Source organism: Cherax quadricarinatus, chromosome 80 (genome assembly GCF_038502225.1).
Source record: "Cherax quadricarinatus isolate ZL_2023a chromosome 80, ASM3850222v1, whole genome shotgun sequence".
NCBI classification, from domain to species: domain Eukaryota; kingdom Metazoa; phylum Arthropoda; class Malacostraca; order Decapoda; family Parastacidae; genus Cherax; species Cherax quadricarinatus.
Genome location: NC_091371.1, coordinates 11,058,537 through 11,078,343, shown reverse-complemented (window position 1 = coordinate 11,078,343; position 19,807 = coordinate 11,058,537). Strand labels below are relative to the sequence as shown.

The window sequence follows — 19,807 nt, the reverse complement described above, 5'->3', positions numbered from 1 at the left end:
ATTCAGGTCCTACAGGTCTTCAGGTTATGCACTAAGATGATTCAGGTCCTAGAAGTCTTCAGGTTATGCACTAGGATGATTCAGGTCCTACAGGTCTTCAGGTTATGCACTAGGATGATTCAGGTCCTACAGGTCTTCAGGTTATGCATTAAGATGATTCAGGTCCTAGAGGTCTTCAGGTTATGCACTAAGATGATTCAGGTCCTAGAAGTCTTCAGGTTATGCACTAAGATGATTCAGGTCCTACAGGTCTTCAGGTTATACACTAAGATGATTCAGGGCCTACAGGTTATGCACTAGGATGATTCAGGTCCTACAGGTCTTTAGGTTATGCACTAAGATGATTCAGGTCCTACAGGTCTTCAGGTTATGCACTAAGATGATTCAGGGCCTACAGGTCTTCAGGTTATGCACTAGGATGATTCAGGTCCTACAGGTCTTCAGGTTATGCACTAAGATGATTCAGGTCCTACAGGTCTTCAGGTTATGCACTAAGATGATTCAGGGCCTACAGGTCTTCAGGTTATGCACTAAGATGATTCAGGTCCTACAGGTCTTCAGGTTATGCACTAAGATGATTCAGGTCCTAGAGGTCTTCAGGTTATGCACTAAGATGATTCACGTCTTACAGGTCTTCAGGTTATGCACTAAGATGATTCAGGTCCTACAGGTCTTCAGGTTATGCACTAAGATGATTCAGGTCCTACAGGTCTTCAGGGTGTATACAAGGATGATTCAGGTCCGACAGATGTAGAACCGATGAAATAGTTATCTAACGTATTAATCTAAGTGTATTTCATCAGATCTAACTGCATTTCATGAGGTTGTGTACAAGGATGATCAGGGTCGTGTACCAGGATGATCCAGGTTATGTGCCAGGGTGATTCGGGTGTTACAAGAGCACGCTCTGGGTTGTGTACTAGCTGTTAAGGGCGACTCAGTCTGGGCAATTATTCGCTTCCGCCAGCAGATACAAGAAAAACTGCAGGAACAAAGGTGAGCAGAAAGTCTTGAAGCGGAAACTGAACCAGTTACTACCAAATGTATCTACTATGGAAGCCTGCGGGCCACTGGCAGCAACACCCTCATTGATCATCCAGTCACTAGTATAATAATCTTTATTCCTACAAGTATATGGTACAACGTATACAGGCCTAGCTGACATCACTGACATACTACTATATAAAAAGTCCCTTGTTGTGCAGAGCATTTCGAGCAAATTAGGTCCAAGTAGGGCTTGTCTCACTGAAACTACTCTCCCTACTTTCTACTACCACTACCAGCCTTACCACTACTTCTTTTTCTTCCTCTCTTGGTCCCGTTCCTGTCCAGCTCGCCTATATATACCGGCTCCCTCTCTCTTTTGTGGTAGTGTGACTTTGTAGATGATCGAAGTCGGACCGAAACTTCGTCGTAAGCTTCTTCTACGTGCGGGTTATTTGTGTATTTTTCCAGTCACGGTATTGTGTCTTTTTGCTATTTATTATCCGAGTAGTGTAGACAGCGGTAACCTGACCGGGGATTATCAAGAGGGATTATTATTATTATAATTATTATTATAATTATTATTATTATTATTATTATTATTATTATCAAAAAGAAGCGCTAAACCACAAGGGCTATAAAGCGCTGCTATCAAGAGGAAGACCTGACGGGTCAGCCCATCCTCTTAACATGAGAGTATTTCACTGTCGTTAAGACAGCTAAATGGGTAACTGATAAACGAGTCTTGAACAGAGAATATCTGATATGAATCTTTCTACCGCGCTTGGTGGTAGAAAGGTGGTGTTTGCGCCTCGAAACTCTTTTTTTGTCACCTTTATCTCATAGTTTGTTTACTACTGTTGTGGTATGTTATAATTGTTAGGTAAAAGAACACAAGTGCGGCTAATGTGACATTTTATTGTGGCAACGTTTCGCTCTCCAGGGCCTTTATCAAGCCGTTACCTTGACAGGAGCTTGACAAATCTGGCGAGCGAAACGTTGCCACAAAGAAATGTCACTTTAGTTACACTTGTGTCCTTTCACCTAACATATTGCTGGTAATTCTACCAACATTATTATAATTGCTATTGAAAAGAGGATAATCTAACCGACCTAAACCTAATCTAAATAACGAAAATCGATAAATCTGCTGTAAAACATGTGAGAAATCCAGACAGAATTTAAGAGGATGGGGTGGAACGGATGGCGAGGACTCCCGGTCTGGGAAAGGGCTGAGGGGGCAGGAAGAGCTCCCGGAAACTAGGAGCGTAAACACAAACTGTAATTGGCTTGCAATTTACTACGCGGATGGAAAATTAGATTTGCAGCTTGTATCATAATATTACCTCACTTACTACTTGTTAAACACACACACACACGCTTCTTCGGACTTGAAGTTGTCAGGAAGTGGAACAATCTGGAGAGTGATGTAGTGGACGCAGGATCTATACATAGTTTTAATATGAGGTACGACATGGCTCTTGAAGCAGTGAGAGAGTGGACATAGTAGCGACTAGCATAGAGGTGGGGCCATGAACTATGAATCGACCCCTGCAACCACAAATAAAAAAGTACACACACACAGAGTGCAAAGGATTGCAACAAGGCTAGTCCCGGGCATGTCCTACGAGGAGAGGTTAAGGGAAATCGACCTGACGGCACTGGAGGACAGGAGAGATAGGGGGGATATGATAACGACATATAAAATACTGAGAGGAATTGACGAGGTAGACAGAGACAGGATGTTTCAGAGATGGGACACAGCAACAAGGGGACACAGTTGGAAGTTAAAGACTTAGGTGAATCACAGGGATGTTAGGAAGTATTTCTTCAGTCACAGTTGTCAGGAAGTGGAACAATCTGGAAAGTGATGTCGTGGAGGCAGGATTCATTCATAGCTTTAAGAAGAGGTATGATAAAGCTCATGGAGCAGGAAGAGTGACTTAGTTGCAACCAGTGAAGAGGCGGGGGCAGAAGCTGTGAATCGACCACAATTAGGTGAGTACACACAAACACACACACGGTATTTTGTAAGACAATCAGGTTAGTTCCCCCAAGACACACCAACAGTATTCTTAACCACTCTCCTTAAATATTTTCCTTAATTAAAACAACAGATTTTTATTCTTCCCCGAGGGGTGAGTTTATTGGGCAGCGTCACTCATGCTGTGAATGAACGTACCGCCACACTGACAGTATTGGGCAACGTTAGGTATCCTCTAAATTAATATTATACCATAATGACAGTACTGGGCAATGTTAATTATCCTGCGAGTAGACATGTCTACACAATAACAGTATAAATTATTACTATAAATAGTTGACAGGCTACTGGTGATAAATACGGAGATCTACTGAAGATCAGGTAATTCTAAACAGTGGTGACCGACATAATTACTCGCAGTTCTTTGACGTGTTCCTCTTATTCTATTTGATGATCCTCTTGAGTTATCTATACAGTGCCCCTTTTCAGTTCTTCATTCTATCTCTAAGCAGCTGGAACGTATCACCAGTGAACGTCATGTTGTTCCCCACTGCCCACTACAATTTCTTCGTGTCTTCTATGGAGGCAACACTCACAAACCACGGTACGGATGGTGTTAGAATCCATGACTAGTGAGTCGTAAAACTCCAGGCCAGTGCGTAAGCCACTGGGCCAGCTGGTTACAGTAAGATTCGTCCAACTAAGTATATTTATACACCATAGGGAGGTTAGCATGGTCCCCACTGTGACTACAAATGTAAGTTTTTACAGATGAATCTCCCGGAAGCGTGGCTGACAAACTCTAGCTCAAGTCCCCTATGTCTGCTTTGAGAATAAGGCACACTAGAGGCGCCAGCAGATTTAGGATCAATTCCTTCAGAATTTTTCCGGTACAGTTAATACACAAATAATCCGCACATGGGAGAAAGAAGCTTATGACGACGCTTCGGTCCAACTTGGACCACAGACTAGTCAAAGGTCCAAGTCGGGGCGAAACGTTGTCATAAGCATCTTTCTATGTGCAGGGTATGTGTGCATTGTTCTAGTCCCGGTATTGTACCTTTTTCTTCTTCGATATGGTTAATGGTAACTCATTCTCGCCTACATTCCAAGGAGTTCTTCCTACCATAGTGTGTTAGATGCATCCTACCACATTTTCGTTTACCTGTGACTTATTTCGGAAGTTTTGCTACTCCCGCGGCCCGGCCTGGATCTGGGCCATCCTGTTAACTGCCTGGTCGACCAGGCCGTTGCTGCTGGTGGTCCGTCCGCCAAGATATCCATCACAGCTTGGCTGATCCGGCACACCGTGAAGGTAGTAGTAATCTAGTTTCCTACTGAAGACCTCTACACTGGTTCCAGTAATATTTCTGATACCTGCTATTTGAAGGTTGAATAGTCGAGGCTCACGCATGTTGATACAGTGTTCCATTGCTTCCATACTTTCCCTGCTTTTCACCGGCTGTTTTACACGTCCTCCCATATTTTTATTCCTACCATGGTATACATTAAATAATAAAAAACTGTTTTTATTTCCCAGTCGTGTGCATTTTACGAGCTTCTTCAAAGGCACTTCCACCACCACAAAACTACCAACTCCGACCACCTTCACCATCACACGGCCAACATCCACCACCTGTGTATTTGTGATCTCTGCCAGCAACCACAACCACCGCAACAACTACCACCAGCACCAGCACAAAACCACTTACAACCATCACCACCACCAACACAGAAACCACTCACGACCACCACCAGCACAGAACCACTTACAACCACCACCAACACAGAGCCACTCACAACCACCACCAACACAGAACCACTCACAACCACCACCACTATAGAACCACCCACAACCACCACCACCACCAACACAGAGCCACTCACAACCACCATCAACACAGAACCACTCACAACCAGCACAGAGCCACTCACAACCACCACCAACACAGAACCACTCACAACCACCACCAACACAGAACCACTCACAACCACCACCAACACAGAACCACTCACAACCAGCACAGAGCCACTCAACCACCACCAACACAGAACCATTCACAACCACCACCAGCACAGAGCCACTCAAAACCACCACCACCAACACAGAACCACTCACAACCACCTACCATCATTACAGTCCACCACGACCTCTCTCCCCTGGCCACAATGCCAGCATTAAGCAGCCGGGAGCGTCACACCAACACGGTGTCGCCTCTATGATCACATGTATCGCTCCATGCCATCGGTGTGTTTAGATCAGATAATGGGCGATGGTGAAATGGATAACAATGATGGAAGTGATGATAATGATGAAGCGGGGGACTGATGATAGTGATGAAGATAATAATGATAAGCCAAAGCTCTAACACACCCCGTCTTGACCTCCTGCTGCTGCTGCTGGTAGTAGTGGTGGCGCTGTTACTGTTCCAAGTGGTGGTGGTGGTAGTGTTGACAGTGGCGGTGATGCTGTTTCTCTTGGTGGTGCTACGGTTACTGGTGGTATTAATGGTGCAGCAACTTCCAAACGCGACCTCATTATCCTTTTATAACCCAATTAGCCGAGGTAGCGTTTACACAGCACTCCCCTTCCACCTTTCAGCCTCAACCCCCACAAATACCATTAATACTACTGTTATACTGCCTCCACCAGCACTCGCGCCACCACCTTAGAACTATGAAAACCCACATCCTCAATCGGGAGGCCTGGTCTGGGACGGGACCGTGGGTGTGTTGACCCTAGAAAGACTCCAGGTAACCATCTCGCTACATTCTTTATCATTATTTTCTCGTGGTTTTTGTTCTTTCGTGTGTTGCACGTTACCTTGGTAGTGGTGGTGGAGCCACAGTGGCTGCCACTGTTAATGTGACCTCCTGCAGGTATAATTCTTGCTTCTCTGCATCAGCAACTCTTACCACGGCATTATCCCCTCACACACACACACACACACACACACACACACTCTTTTACACAGGGTTTTACAAAGTTAAGTTTAGGTTCCTAACATTTTTTTACAAGCTAAGAGCGGTTACCTACATCAGCTCTCTCTCTCATATTAATGATATACCTCACCTTTGATGAGTTTAGAGAGTATTTCTACTCTCGGAGCCCGGTCATGGGCCAGGCTCGTCTGGTGCTTGCCTGGGCAACCAAGCTGTTGCTGCTGGAGGGCCGCTGCCCCACATATCCATCACAGCCTGATTGATCTGGCCATACAGAGCGTGAATAATGGAAGGTAATCAATCTTGATCCGAGGAAAGGGAGGGTTCCTCCAATTCTTTGGGTGAAGTCCCTTCGCCAGTATCAAGACAACCCTTTAAAGAGTTTCCAGTTGTATATACTCAGTTGACTATCTGGATCAGCATCACTGACTTCTGGACTCTTATGCACTATACTTACTCGTGAAGCTGTGTATTAAGTCTGCCTCCACCACTGCCTCATCCAAGTCATTCCACCTCTCAACCACCCCGAGACTAAAGAAATATTTCCCTGCGGATATAAAAAAGTATATCTGTAGGCTTGTGGTAGATTAGAGAAGGAATGACACGTGTCTTCGGTTTCCACCTGTGTCCACTTGATCCTGGTCCTTTTAATTAATTCAGTCTGTATCTAACCTATCAGTTCCTGGTGAGGGGAAGGTTTTGAGTGGTAGAGAGAGAGAGAGAGAGAGAGAGAGAGAGAGAGAGAGAGAGAGAGAGAGAGAGAGAGAGAGAGAGAGAGAGAGAGAGAGAGAGAGAGAGAGAGAGCCAAGACTTAACCCAGCAGCGGCGAGGTATCGCAAGGTAAACAGGTTGGGTAGGCGCTGAAACACATAAGAACATAAGACAACAGGCCTACTGACCCATGCGGAGCAGGTCCATGTCCCCCCCCCCGGATTAGCCCAATGACCCACCCAGTCTGATCACCTCCACTCAAGGATGGAGCACTGCACCAGACCCAGCAGCAAAAGCTAGTCAGGTCCCCTTAACATTTTAAAATCCGGTCATCACGCCTTCCCTTGTCCTCTCTTCTAAGGTAGTTAGGTTAGCTTTCTTTTAGATTTTGCCGCTGAAGTGGCAAGTTTATTAAGGGATATCCGCACAGTATGGGTAATCCCACCATGTAACTATCGTATATAATAGGGTAGTCGCATATGCAAGTTGTTTCAATACAAAAATAATGAGTTATAGCCTGGGTCCGGGTGGCCGGTTCAACATGTACCAATGCTCACAGTGGACCGCTATAATAATAATAATAATAATAATAATAATAATAACAACAACAAATGTTATAAATAGGACCCATATAATTGGTAGCAAAATCGATGTAACTGTTGCTCCGGGGTCAACCACAAGTATGATCAGGACCATGACCTGGGTAAGGACCTGTGACACCGAATAACAAGGACCTTTGACCCAGGGTAAGAAGTACCTGAGACCTGCAGACGCGCTTATCTGTGAAGACTTTGACCTATAATTACGGGTATGAAAATGAAGATTTAATTGAATCACAGGGAAGTGCTCAAAGAAAAGGGAAGGGAGAGGATTGTATACAAGTGTCAGGAGAATGAAGAAGCACTGACGTATGTACACGCAAACCACGCTACCTTCGCACTATCACTCCACAACCACGCACACAGTAATTCCTTTCCACCACTATTTGCAGCACATAAGAACACAGCAATAACTAATACGAGAAGAGAAAGAGAGAGGGAGAAGAGGAAGACAGTATCAAACTAACGGACATGGGCCCGTTCTGGGACTGGTCAACAGGGGCAATGAACTACGGAACTAACAACAGGCGAACCTACAGGTGGGCAGGCCATCAAGAGGCCTGGTCTGGGACCGAAGAGCAAGGGCGATGACTCCCGGAATCTAAAACACATATATAACATGCGTAAAAATTTGTGAGAACATAAGAAAGGAGCACTGCATCAGACATACTGGCCCAAGCTAGTCAGGTCCATCTCACATCCACCCACACTCACTCATATATATGTCTAATTTTAGACAATCCCGGGAACTCACTGCCCTAGCGCCCGGCCAGATTAATCAGCCTACTGGTGCTGGTCGCACTCAGTCCGACATAGGCTGATCAGGAACTTCAAGAACTTATCAACTTCCCTCTTGCAGACAGTTGGTGGTCTGTTGGCAATTTCTCGTATGTACGTAAGGATGGTGTTGTAAAGTCTTGGTCCCCTTACACTCATTCACTTACATATAGTGTACTCATGGCATTTCTGTTTTTTTTTTGTTAAGATATACTTTACACCGTCTGCCGAACCTCTTGCTGTCATAGGGCGTGATTTTGATATATACCTTTGATATACCTTTGAAGAGTTTCGAAAGTTTCTCAACTCTCTGAGCCCTGCCATGGGCCAGGCTCATCTGGTGCCTGCCCTGGTCAACCAGGCTGTAGCTGCTCGAGGCCCGCTGCTCCACATATCCATCACAGCCTGGTTGATCTGGCACCTGGTGAAGATACTTGTCCAGTTTCCTAATAAGTGAAGGTGGCATCCTGATGTGTAGGTTTGAAAAACATAAAACCAATCACAACATTGGACAATTTACTTACCTAATGTTCACCAGGTAATGGTGAGAGGTTGCAATGTTCACCAGGTAATGGTGAGAGGTTGCAATGTTCACCAGGTAATGGTGAGAGGTTACAATGTTCACCAGGTAATGGAGAGAGGTTACAATGTTCACCAGGTAATGGTAAGAGGTTGCAATGTTCACCAGGTAATGGTAAGAGGTTGCAACGTTCACCAGGTAATGGTGAGAGGTTGCAATGTTCACCAGGTAATGGTGAGAGGTTGCAATGTTCACCAGGTAATAGTGAGAGGTTGCAATGTTCACCAGGTAATGGTAAGAGGTTGCAATGTTCACCAGGTAATGGTGAGAGGTTGCAATGTTCACCAGGTAATGGTAAGAGGTTGCAATGTTCACCAGGTAATGGTGAGAGGTTACAATGTTCACCAGGTAATGGTGAGAGGTTGCAATGTTCACCAGGTAATGGTAAGAGGTTGCAATGTTCACCAGGTAATGGTGAGAGGTTACAATGTTCACCAGGTAATGGCGAGAGGTTACAATGTTCACCAGGTAATGGTGAGAGGTTGCAATGTTCACCAGGTAATGGTGAGAGGTTACAATGTTCACCAGGTAATGGTGAGAGGTTGCAATGTTCACCAGGTAATGGTGAGAGGTTGCAATGTTCACCAGGTAATGGTGAGAGGTTGCAATGTTCACCAGGTAATGGTGAGAGGTTGCAATGTTCACCAGGTAATGGTGAGAGGTTGCAATGTTCAGGTAATAGTGAGAGGTTGCAATGTTCACCAGGTAATGATGAGAGGTTGCAATGTTCACCAGGTAATGATGAGAGGTTGCAATGTTCACCAGGTAATGATGAGAGGTTGCAATGTTCACCAGGTAATGATGAGAGGTTGCAATGTTCACCAGGTAATGGTGAGAGGTTGCAATGTTCACCAGATAATGGTGAGAGGTTGCAATGTTCACCAGGTAATGGTGAGGGTTGCAATGTTCACCAGGTAATGGTGAGAGGTTGCAATGTTCACCAGGTAATGGTGAGAGGTTGCAATGTTCACCAGGTAATGGTGAGAGGTTGCAATGTTCAGGTAATAGTGAGAGGTTGCAATGTTCACCAGGTAATGGTGAGAGGTTGCAATGTTCAGGTAATAGTGAGAGGTTGCAATGTTCACCAGGTAATGGTGAGAGGTTGCAATGTTCACCAGGTAATAGTGAGAGGTTGCAATGTTCATCAGGTAATGGTGAGAGGTTGCAATGTTCACCAGGTAATGGTGAGAGGTTGCAATGTTCACTAGGTAATGGTGAGAGGTTGCAATGTTCACCAGGTAATGGTGAGAGGTTGCAATGTTCACCAGGTAATAGTGAGAGGTTGCAATGTTCATCAGGTAATGGTGAGAGGTTGCAATGTTCAGGTAATGGTGAGAGGTTGCAATGTTCACCAGGTAATGGTGAGAGGTTGCAATGTTCACCAGGTAATGGTGAGAGGTTGCAATGTTCACCAGGTAATGGTGAGAGGTTGCAATGTTCACCAGGTAATGGTGAGAGGTTACAATGTTCACCAGGTAATGGTGAGAGGTTACAATGTTCACCAGGTAACGGTGAGAGGTTGCAATGTTCACCAGGTAATGGTAAGAGGTTACAATGTTCATCAGGTAACGGTGAGAGGTTGCAATGTTCACCAGGCAATGGTGAGAGGTTGCAATGTTCACCAGGTAACGGTGAGAGGTTGCAATGTTCACCAGGCAATGGTGAAAGGTTATAAAGATCACCAGGTAGTGGTAAGAGGTTGCAATGTTCACCAGGTAGTGGTAAGAGGTTGCAATGTTCACCAGGTAACGGTGAGAGGTTGCAATGTTCACCAGGTAATGGTGAGAGGTTGCAATGTTCACCAGGTAATGGTGAAAAGTTACTGTTTACAATACCAATCCATCAAATGCTTCACGAAGGATCCTGTCAAGTCTCAGCAAACTATTCGTAATTACTGGGGTTATGATACCAACGTGCAGCCAGCACTAACAGCCTAGATGATCAACCAGTACTCCGCCAATCACTGCGGCGGGGGGGGCACGATTCTCAGACTCATTATCAAGCAAGTCTGAGCGCAGGAAAAGACAGGAATGTGATGAAATACAGAGAGAGAGAGAGAGAGAGAGAGAGAGAGAGAGAGAGAGAGAGAGAGAGAGAGAGAGAGAGAGAGAGAGAGAGAGAGAGAGAGAGAGAGAGAAAGAGATAAAAAAAGGGGGGGGGGGGGAAGTGAGGGAGGAGGATAAAAAAATACGTAAAGCATCGAGACAGAAAATTCAGGTGTGCAACATTTTCGAGAATTTTTTTCCTAGGCATCTATATATATATATTTTTGTATTGCGGGTGTGGCAGTTGCAACATACACCAGGGTGGACAAATTCACCTCAAACACTGCTACAACATACACCAGGGTGGGTGATGCACCACAAACACTGCTACAACATACACCAGGGTGGGTGATGCACCACAAACACTGCTATAACATACACCAGGGTGGGTGATGCACCACTAACACTGCTATAACATACACCAGGGTGGGTGATGCACCACTAACACTGCTATAACATACACCAGGGTGGGTGATGCACCACAAACACTGCTATAACATACACCAGGGTGGGTGATGCACCACAAACACTGCTACAACATACACCAGGGTGGGTGATGCACCACAAACACTGCTATAACATACACCAGGGTGGGTGATGCACCACAAACACTGCTATAACATACACCAGGGTGGGTGATGCACCACAAACACTGCTACAACATACACCAGGGTGGGTGATGCACCACAAACACAGCTACAACATATACCTGGGTGGGTGATGCACCACAAACACTGCTACAACATATACCAGGGTGGGTGATGCACCACAAACACTGCTACAACATACACCAGGGTGGGTGATGCACCACAAACACTGCTACAACATACACCAGGCTGGGTGATGCACCACAAACACCGTTACAGCATACACCAGGATGGGTAATGCACCACAAACACAGCTACAACATACACCAGGCTGGGTAATGCTCCACAAACACTGCTACAATATACACCAGGCTGAGGGACTGACCACCTCAAATTTACGTCTTCAAGGGTGAAGGTCTGATTACATCGTCTTCACACCTCTACTGCTTCTACCACCTTTTCTATACTCGACTGAAGAAGCCTACTGTGTAGGCGATACGTTTCGGAATAAAGATACTTGATGTACATGTGTCTTACTTACCAACCTGTCGGTATTTTATAACATTTTAATATTCATTCTGACGTCTTACCTTTCCTTTGCCGTGTCCTCTTGTGGTGTCTTGATGCAGAGGAAAAGTACTTATTACTTCCCTGGGTCAAACCTGATTACCTTCCATTCTTCAAGCTTTAAGTGACTCGTAAGGATTTACTGCGTCCCCGTGAATATAATAACAATAATATAAAAAACAGTAATTAACTAATAATACACAAATTAGTGATGTATCGGATATCCGCATCCGCGGAGCATCCGCACAATTTCTTACATCCGCATCCGCATTTTGCTGTAAACAGATTTCCACATATGCATCCGCATCCGAATCTGCGAAACATCTGCACAATTTCTTACATCCGCATCCGCAAAATAAGTAAGACATCCTCATACACATCCGCATCCACGGATATCTAAATTTTCACATCCGATACATCTCTAAGTCACGAATAACCTGCACAAAGAATGAAAAATGACGACATCTCGAGTTGAACTAGTTATACTATTACAACTACTACTACTATCTCTGGTTCTACTCCCGGCTCCGCCCCCCCTCTCTCGTATATATATATATATTGGCTCTCTTCCCTTCATGCTTCTGTGTGACTAGTTAGTGGTCCAAGTCGGACCGAAACGTCGTCATAAGTTTCCTATGTGCGGGTTATTCGTGTATTGTTCCAGTCATGGTGTTGTGCTATTTTACTCTTTTTAACAATAATAATAAAAGTACTTTGGTTAGCTGGACATGGCGAGGAGGTTCAGGTATGACTTTCTTAATTCTTACCAGAGTTGGAATGAAGCTCGCACATCTTGCCACCTCCTTACCTGCAAAAAAACAATACAAAAAATCAATAATTAAATAAAACGAGCAAAATGAAACAAATCTTGAAAATGTTTTGAGCAAAGCAATCCCCCACACGTATTAAACCTCGAGGAGAGACAGGGCAGCACGCTACACAAAACCAAATAAAAACGGTCTTGTAAGAGCATTCACCAGCAGTGCGCGCACACACACCCGAGTGTACAAAATGACCAGCAGAAAGATTGATAAACATCATCGTCACACTGCAGGACACAAATCTTGCTAATTTTACCTCTGACGCCATTCATTCGTCGTAATGACTTCCCTTTAAACTCTACCTACATTAGGCACCACTGATTTAACTGATTATGTGCCAAACATTTCCACCAGATATCGTACACGCAACCTTATTATTTGCTGATTTTACTACAACTATCAACAGCCAAGTGTGTACACACACACCCTCTCATGTACTCGCCCTCGTTCTTGCGTACTCAGGCGCTCTCTTGCACACTTAAGTGCGTTCTCACATGCTGAAGCGCGCTCTGGTTCACTCAGGCGCTCTTTTGTGTACTACTCACAGGTGCTCTCGGTGTACCAAAGGATCTCCTGTTATCTGCTCTTTCTATGTAATCTTTCCACCAATTCAGTGTCCCTCCTTTCCTCTCCTATTCCCATTCTCGTGCCATCCACCTTTCCCCTCACTCTCTCGTTTAACCTTTCTCTCCCGTGGGAGCAACACGTGTACACAGCTCGCTCTGATGCAACCCCAAGTCAAAAGAAAACTAAAAAACAACAGCACCTGGGTTGTTACCAGTGTCAGGACCTCCGGGAACAGCTGTTGTGTTCCTCAGCAATAACTACACGATACAATCCCCCCCCCTCCTCAACACCAGCTGGAGAGGGCAGGAAGAAGGGGCCTACCTATCTACCTGACAGGTTTTTCGAGTTCTTTGCAAACTTTTCTGTTTGCTACTTGTCTACTTTTCGATGGTTCCTCCGGAGGTCACTGACTCTCCGATCCAGTCCTAGAACACACCTGTTTAATGGCCTAATAAATTGCTTGAAAAAGCAATTGAAAAGTCTTGGGCCCTTTATCCCGAGTTGTCTCTAAAGAGGATTTTGTAGCCGGCTTTAAGATGTTCTAACTGTGACAGTCCTCTCTAATGTCAGACTTACCTGATAAAAACCTAATCAGCCAAGCTACTACTGCCTTCAGGGACTATCATAACCTCGCTGAACACCTTCCCTGTAGCCCATTCCTGATCATCCAGATTGACCTGACACACTTCATTCTTACCGCTCGTCCTGGCATCACTCATGACCTTAGCCGTGATGGATCTCGGTTGTTGACACAACATTTTCTAACTGTACACGTGGTCCCTTTATTTCACTGCACTGTGGTAATCTCGCCCCTCCCGCAATATGTCTAACTCAAGGAAGTATTTTCTTAGTAAAGAATATCCGAGTTCTCTCTCATCAGTATTCCAGAAGTTTAGATGCTTTACTGATTTGATGGGAACAGTTTAAGCTCTCCGTATATTTTCAAAGTCGGATATTTCACCTACTTTAAAAGATGTGAGCAGGCAGCAGCATTGTCAAGGAAATGGCGAAAGATCGTTGAACAGGGAAAAACGGAGGTGGAGGAGCAGCCGGAAAAGGAAGAGGTATTAAGGAAAGAGAAAAAGAAAAAAAAAGATGTTGATGGAAAAGAAAAGAATGCAGCGGAGGAGGATGAAAGGTAGAGGCTGGGGAGGGAGTAAGATGGGATGAAAACAAACTCTTAAAGCAGTAGTCACCATTGCCTGGCCACACCCGTCCCTCTCACCCCCAGCTGAGAGGCCTTGAGCTCCACTCTGCCCTTCACAACTGAGGTTGAAACTTAGTGTTGGACCTAGCTTTCCCTGAGGGTTTTCGCAAGAGCTAATATAACAGAACCTGGGATAAGAGCTCTGAACTGAGACTACAAGCGAAGTGCTATCATACACGAGACAAGAACTGTGAGCTGGGGGTAATAATAGATTCTAGAATAAGGACAGTGTACTGGAGCTACAAGTTCACTAAAACGTACTAAGGACCTAGGACAAGTGTTATCCTCGTACCTCTCACCAGGTGGTATGGATGAATACTAGGACTAGTCTAAATATATTCGAAACCACCATTAATCACCATTATCACCATCACCACCACTGCCATCACCACCGGTATTCTCACTACCATGATTATCACACTCATTCCACCACTTTTGCATTATCACCACCACTAAGCACTACCACCACCAACCAACACCAGCAACAACAGCAGGAAAGCTTGGCACGACATAAACCCTCCAACATACGCAGACATTAACACTTCACAAATTACCCGCGAGAGGCACTACATTTTTATTAAGCGCAGTATAAACTTGTTAATACTTTAGTTTCAACACCTATTTACGCGCCATAAATAATGTGAGCAGTGAGGGTGAGGGTGTTCTACACACAGGGGTTACCACTGCTCTTCACCTGGCTCTCCTCACTGACTTGAGTCACTCACTTCGCTCTCCTTGCCACCACTAAAACTGGCAAAAATGTAAAAAAAACCACAGTCTGCTGTTACAAAGTCATTACTTTAAACGCCTTGTTATTATCCCTTGGTGGCTGTCTATTACCTCTCTTGTTTTTGGGCGCAGTCTCTCTTATTGGTTTAAGGTGAGTTATTAACCCTGCCACCCACACGAGCATGCAACCATCCTTGTGTATACATACACGTTCATAAAATTCGCATGCATGTGCGCACAAAGATGTACAGGCGAATACTTCCTCACGCTAAATTGTGCCCCGCACACAAGAACGAGTAACGAATGTATCAAGTAAAAGGACACATATTCAAGTAATGTGACATTTTGTTGTGGCAACGTTTCGCTCTCCAGACGCTTTATCAAGCCGTTACAAACAATACTACTACTACTACCACGAGTATTACACCTCACTAAGCCTATATATACCCTCTGTGTCCATGTATTGTTTGTAACGGCTTGATAAAACTCCCGGAGAGCGAAATGTTGCCACAATAAAATGTCACATTAGCTCAATTTGTGTCCTTTTACTTAACATATTGTCGGTAATTCTACCAATATTAATACAACGAATATATCAACTAATTCTAATGGCACAAAGGAGATAGGATCCCGACATGCACGGTATTGGAAGGACCAGGATGAAAGAGCCACAAACGGAAGATGAACACTGGATGAGCCAGAGACCTTTACAATATAAACGCAATCAGGGAATTCAAACAACAGACACGACAGAGCTAAACCACAACACAGATCGAAAATTAAGAAGTGGACCACGATCTATGGTTTGCTTCTGTACATTCACCATGTTAATTACATACAAATCTACAAACAAAAATGGAGTGTAGCCTAGGATGGGGAGGGAAAGGGAAAGGAAAGGAAGGTAAGAAACTGCTCATAACAGAGAACCTGGGAGTCAACATTACGACAAATATATCACCAGAGGCGCACATAAACCAGGTAACAACCGCAGTATACTGTACACGAGACTGGCAAATCCTATATTATTCAGCACCCTAAACAAAGATTCGTTTAAGGCATTATGCAAGACGTACACATCCCCAGCGAGCAACCCACACCTGATCAAGCATGTACAAAGGCTGGAGTTTGTCTAAAGGTTTGCACCAGACTAAAACTGAAAGATTGCAATATGCAGAGAAGTTGTAAGAAGTAAACCTGGCGATCTTAACGGAAAGAGACTGCAGAATAACGTGACTACCTGCAAAAAGTGATAAAGAAGAACTGATAAAGAAGATATAATATGAATTGTAATAATGTTGGTAGAATTACCGACAGTATGTAAAGTAAAAGGACACAAGTGCAACTAATGTGACATTTTTATTGTGGCAACGTTTCGCTCTCCAGGAGCTTTGTCAAGCCGTTAAATGTCACATTACTTGCACTTGTGTCCTTTTACTTTACATAATATGAATTGAAATTATCAAGGAACTGGATTGAAGCTCAAGATAGGGATGAGTATAAGGGATGTTAGGAAGAATTTCTTTAGCCTTAATTAGGTAAGTAGAATACGTAGAATCAGCCATTGACGGCAAATTCAATACCTACCTAAGTAGGTGGGTAGATGTGGCAAGATGTCAGAAACCAGTAATGCTGGCCGAAGTAGCTTATGGAGAGAAATAAGGAGCCAAGATTCGACCCGCAAACAATAATCGGTGAGTAAATACACACACACAACCCCAGGAACTTCGAGTAAATTGAAATAGGTAACCACATACATGCGTCCAAGCAAATTCCTTTGTCATATATATGTAGTAACCTTAACAAACCCGAATTTAGCCCATTCAATGACTTTAAATATTTGTTCCATACAACCTGTTTTGTGTACCTTTTCACATAACATGGCAACTCCTACATTGGCTCTTTAAGATTACAGCTGGTTATAATCATAACCATATTTCTTGAAGAGGTGGACCGGTAAGCCAGCAGAAATCCTCGGTCTGATGACCAAAAGCTCCAGCTGTGGGTCATCATATGACTAAGGCCCGCGTCAGGAAACACTTGCCCTGTTTCCTGACAAACAGGACTTACCTACTCTCTCCTCTCGTGTTCAACACCTAGTTTTTACAGACTCCCTCATCTTTTTAAACGAATATTATCTACACAGCTGGATTTCTTCATACAACTGCCAATAAATGGATTTAAAATCTGAAGACTTATATAAATTTTTGACGAATGTGACACTAAACTCTGTCAATTCCACACTCATCATAAACTGCAAAAAGAAGCAACAACACAGGCAAAAATATCGCATGGAAAAAAAAAGTCTAAGACAGCTGACATCTCACAGGCTTAAAGGAGAACTAACATAGCTCCATTTCACAAAACCAGTCTCTCTCGGGCCTACAGGACTGACATCAATCAAAATCGCCGAGTGCTGAGAACGTAAAGCACAGAATCACAAGGTGAACACAACAGGTGTTTAGACGCTCCTGCCTTAATCACTGGTAATGTACAACGGAAACAAATTTCAATTACAGTTTGTTTAATTACAGATAAGTCGGTCTGTGGAAAATCTGAAGAAATAAGAACTAGAAAAGAGTAAAAAATACATTCAAACCACCGACTGCGGGAAACACATAATATCGGCAAACAAAGAGAATGGAATTCTGAGATTTAAAGAGTGCTTTGACGTGGTAAATCACAGCGCTCTTGGCAATAAAAAAATAAATACAACGAAGAAAGAAGGGCAGGGAATGGAACAAAACCAGAACACAGGAGGATAATTTAAGTTCAAATGAACAAGTGTGCAAAGGAAATATAAACACATATGCAGTATAATGTGATCCTTTATTGACAACGTTTCGCCCACACAGTGGGCTTTTTCAAGTCACAAACAGATCTACCTGGGTAGAAAAAAAAGCCCACTATGTGGGCGAAACGTTGTCAATAAAGGATCACATTATACTGCATATGTGTTTATATTTCCATTGTGTCGGTATTTTATACCATTTATTTCCAAGTGTGCAAAGGCTAACCCGATAAATAGAATCAAAAGACAAGGACGAAAAGGAGAGTATGAGACACTAGATAATCGACGAGTAAAGCAGTAGTCTCAAGAGCTACATCTCAAACCAGGCTGTGACGGATATGTAGGGCAGCGGGCCACCAGGCAGCAACAGCCTGGTTGACCAGACAAGCAGCAGACGAGCCTGGCCCATGGCTGGGCTCCGGGAGTACAACAACTCTTGGAACTGATCAAAGGTATATCAAAGGTAAAATACAAGACACAATCAGCCGAGTACATGCATAAAAACCACTGACAATTAGACCGGCTGACCAAAAAAAAAAAAAAAAAATTACAAACCCAGTAATATTGAAATAAAGTTATGGTTAATGTATAAAAAATAACTCAGACAAATAAAACAGGTGGCAATAATAAAAAGCAAATAACATTAAATAAAAGAAGTGGAAACTTAATGTATGGTAATATTTTTTATCGTATTTTGCAGTCTTTTTTATCCCCAAGGAAATCTTTGTACGCTCTCCACCTTCCTTCCTTCCTTCCTTCCCGTCCCACATTACTGCCCGGCTCCAGGTGCTCTTTTACCACTGTGTGTTGTGACTCACGGATTCTTTGAGTTTACCTTAAATTCAAGATTACAGTGACCTTAAATAAATAACAAAAAGGGAGAATACTGTGACTGGAACAATACACACAGGCTGTGTTGCTTACGTTGAGCTGCGTGATACTGGTACAAATAGCCTGACTAATCAGACTATATGTGCTACAAGCAAGGAATTCTATCTTGAGACCATCGATGACCCCCGGACTCGACTACATAAGAACATAAGAAAGAAGGAACACTGCAACAGGCCTACTGACCCATGCGAAGCAGGTCCATGCCAGCCCCCCGGCCTACAAGTAAACAACACAAGAAAGGAGAAACAATGCAGGAGGCATACTGGTCCATACTAGGCAGGTCCTTCTCAAACCCAAACCCACAGGTAAGGTCAGTGTCAGAAATGGACGCGTGTAGCAATTTAGCATTGTCAAACTTCCAATCTTTCTTTATCACCTTCCTCAAACGTTCCCGGTTACAACATCCATAAAAAAAAATAGAGGGTGCTAGTCGATGTTACGTATCCCAGCAACAAAACAGGGATACATCCAGTAATTCACCACAGTTGGTGTAGACTATAGAAGTGTAGCAAAGAGGAAACTGCTGCCAGACCCTGAGCTCGTTAAAACCCACCAGAAGCCAACAATCTGGGTAAGGCAGCTCACTAACGACATACTCCTTGCCTTATCGACCGCCCTAAAGCTACTACGCTATAAACTACCTCATTAAGACCGGATTACTCTCCGCTATAAAGCCTTTTTTCTCATTCTTTAGAGCAGCTGGAGCATTAACAGTGCAGGCCCACGCCTAGTGATACCTATACCTGTTGGCTTGGTCTGCTGCGACTTTCTCACTTCCATATACATATACATACACTCAGTCACTTATGTCAGTCATTCTCTCTCTCTCTCTCTCTATATATATATATATATATATATATATATATATATATATATATATATATATATATATATATATATATATATATTCACTCGTGACGAAATGTTTCTTTTAATAAATTTCCTGGAAAATTCCACATTTTGTCGGTATCACCATATCATTTCTCGACCCCTCTGGTGCCCGGGCTATCAGGCGAGACCCTTCCGG

At 43.7% G+C, this 19,807-nt stretch overlaps 1 long non-coding RNA gene across 1 annotated transcript in view; it reads right to left on the bottom strand.

Annotated features, from left to right (window-relative positions):
* LOC138855077 (uncharacterized) overlaps nt 1-19,807 on the bottom strand; it is a 669,937-nt gene that overhangs the window by 431,364 nt on the left and 218,766 nt on the right. Inside the window, exon 2 of the long non-coding RNA XR_011394231.1 lies at nt 12,545-12,585. This is a non-coding gene — a long non-coding RNA (uncharacterized lncRNA). The remainder of the gene's footprint in view (nt 1-12,544; nt 12,586-19,807) is intronic.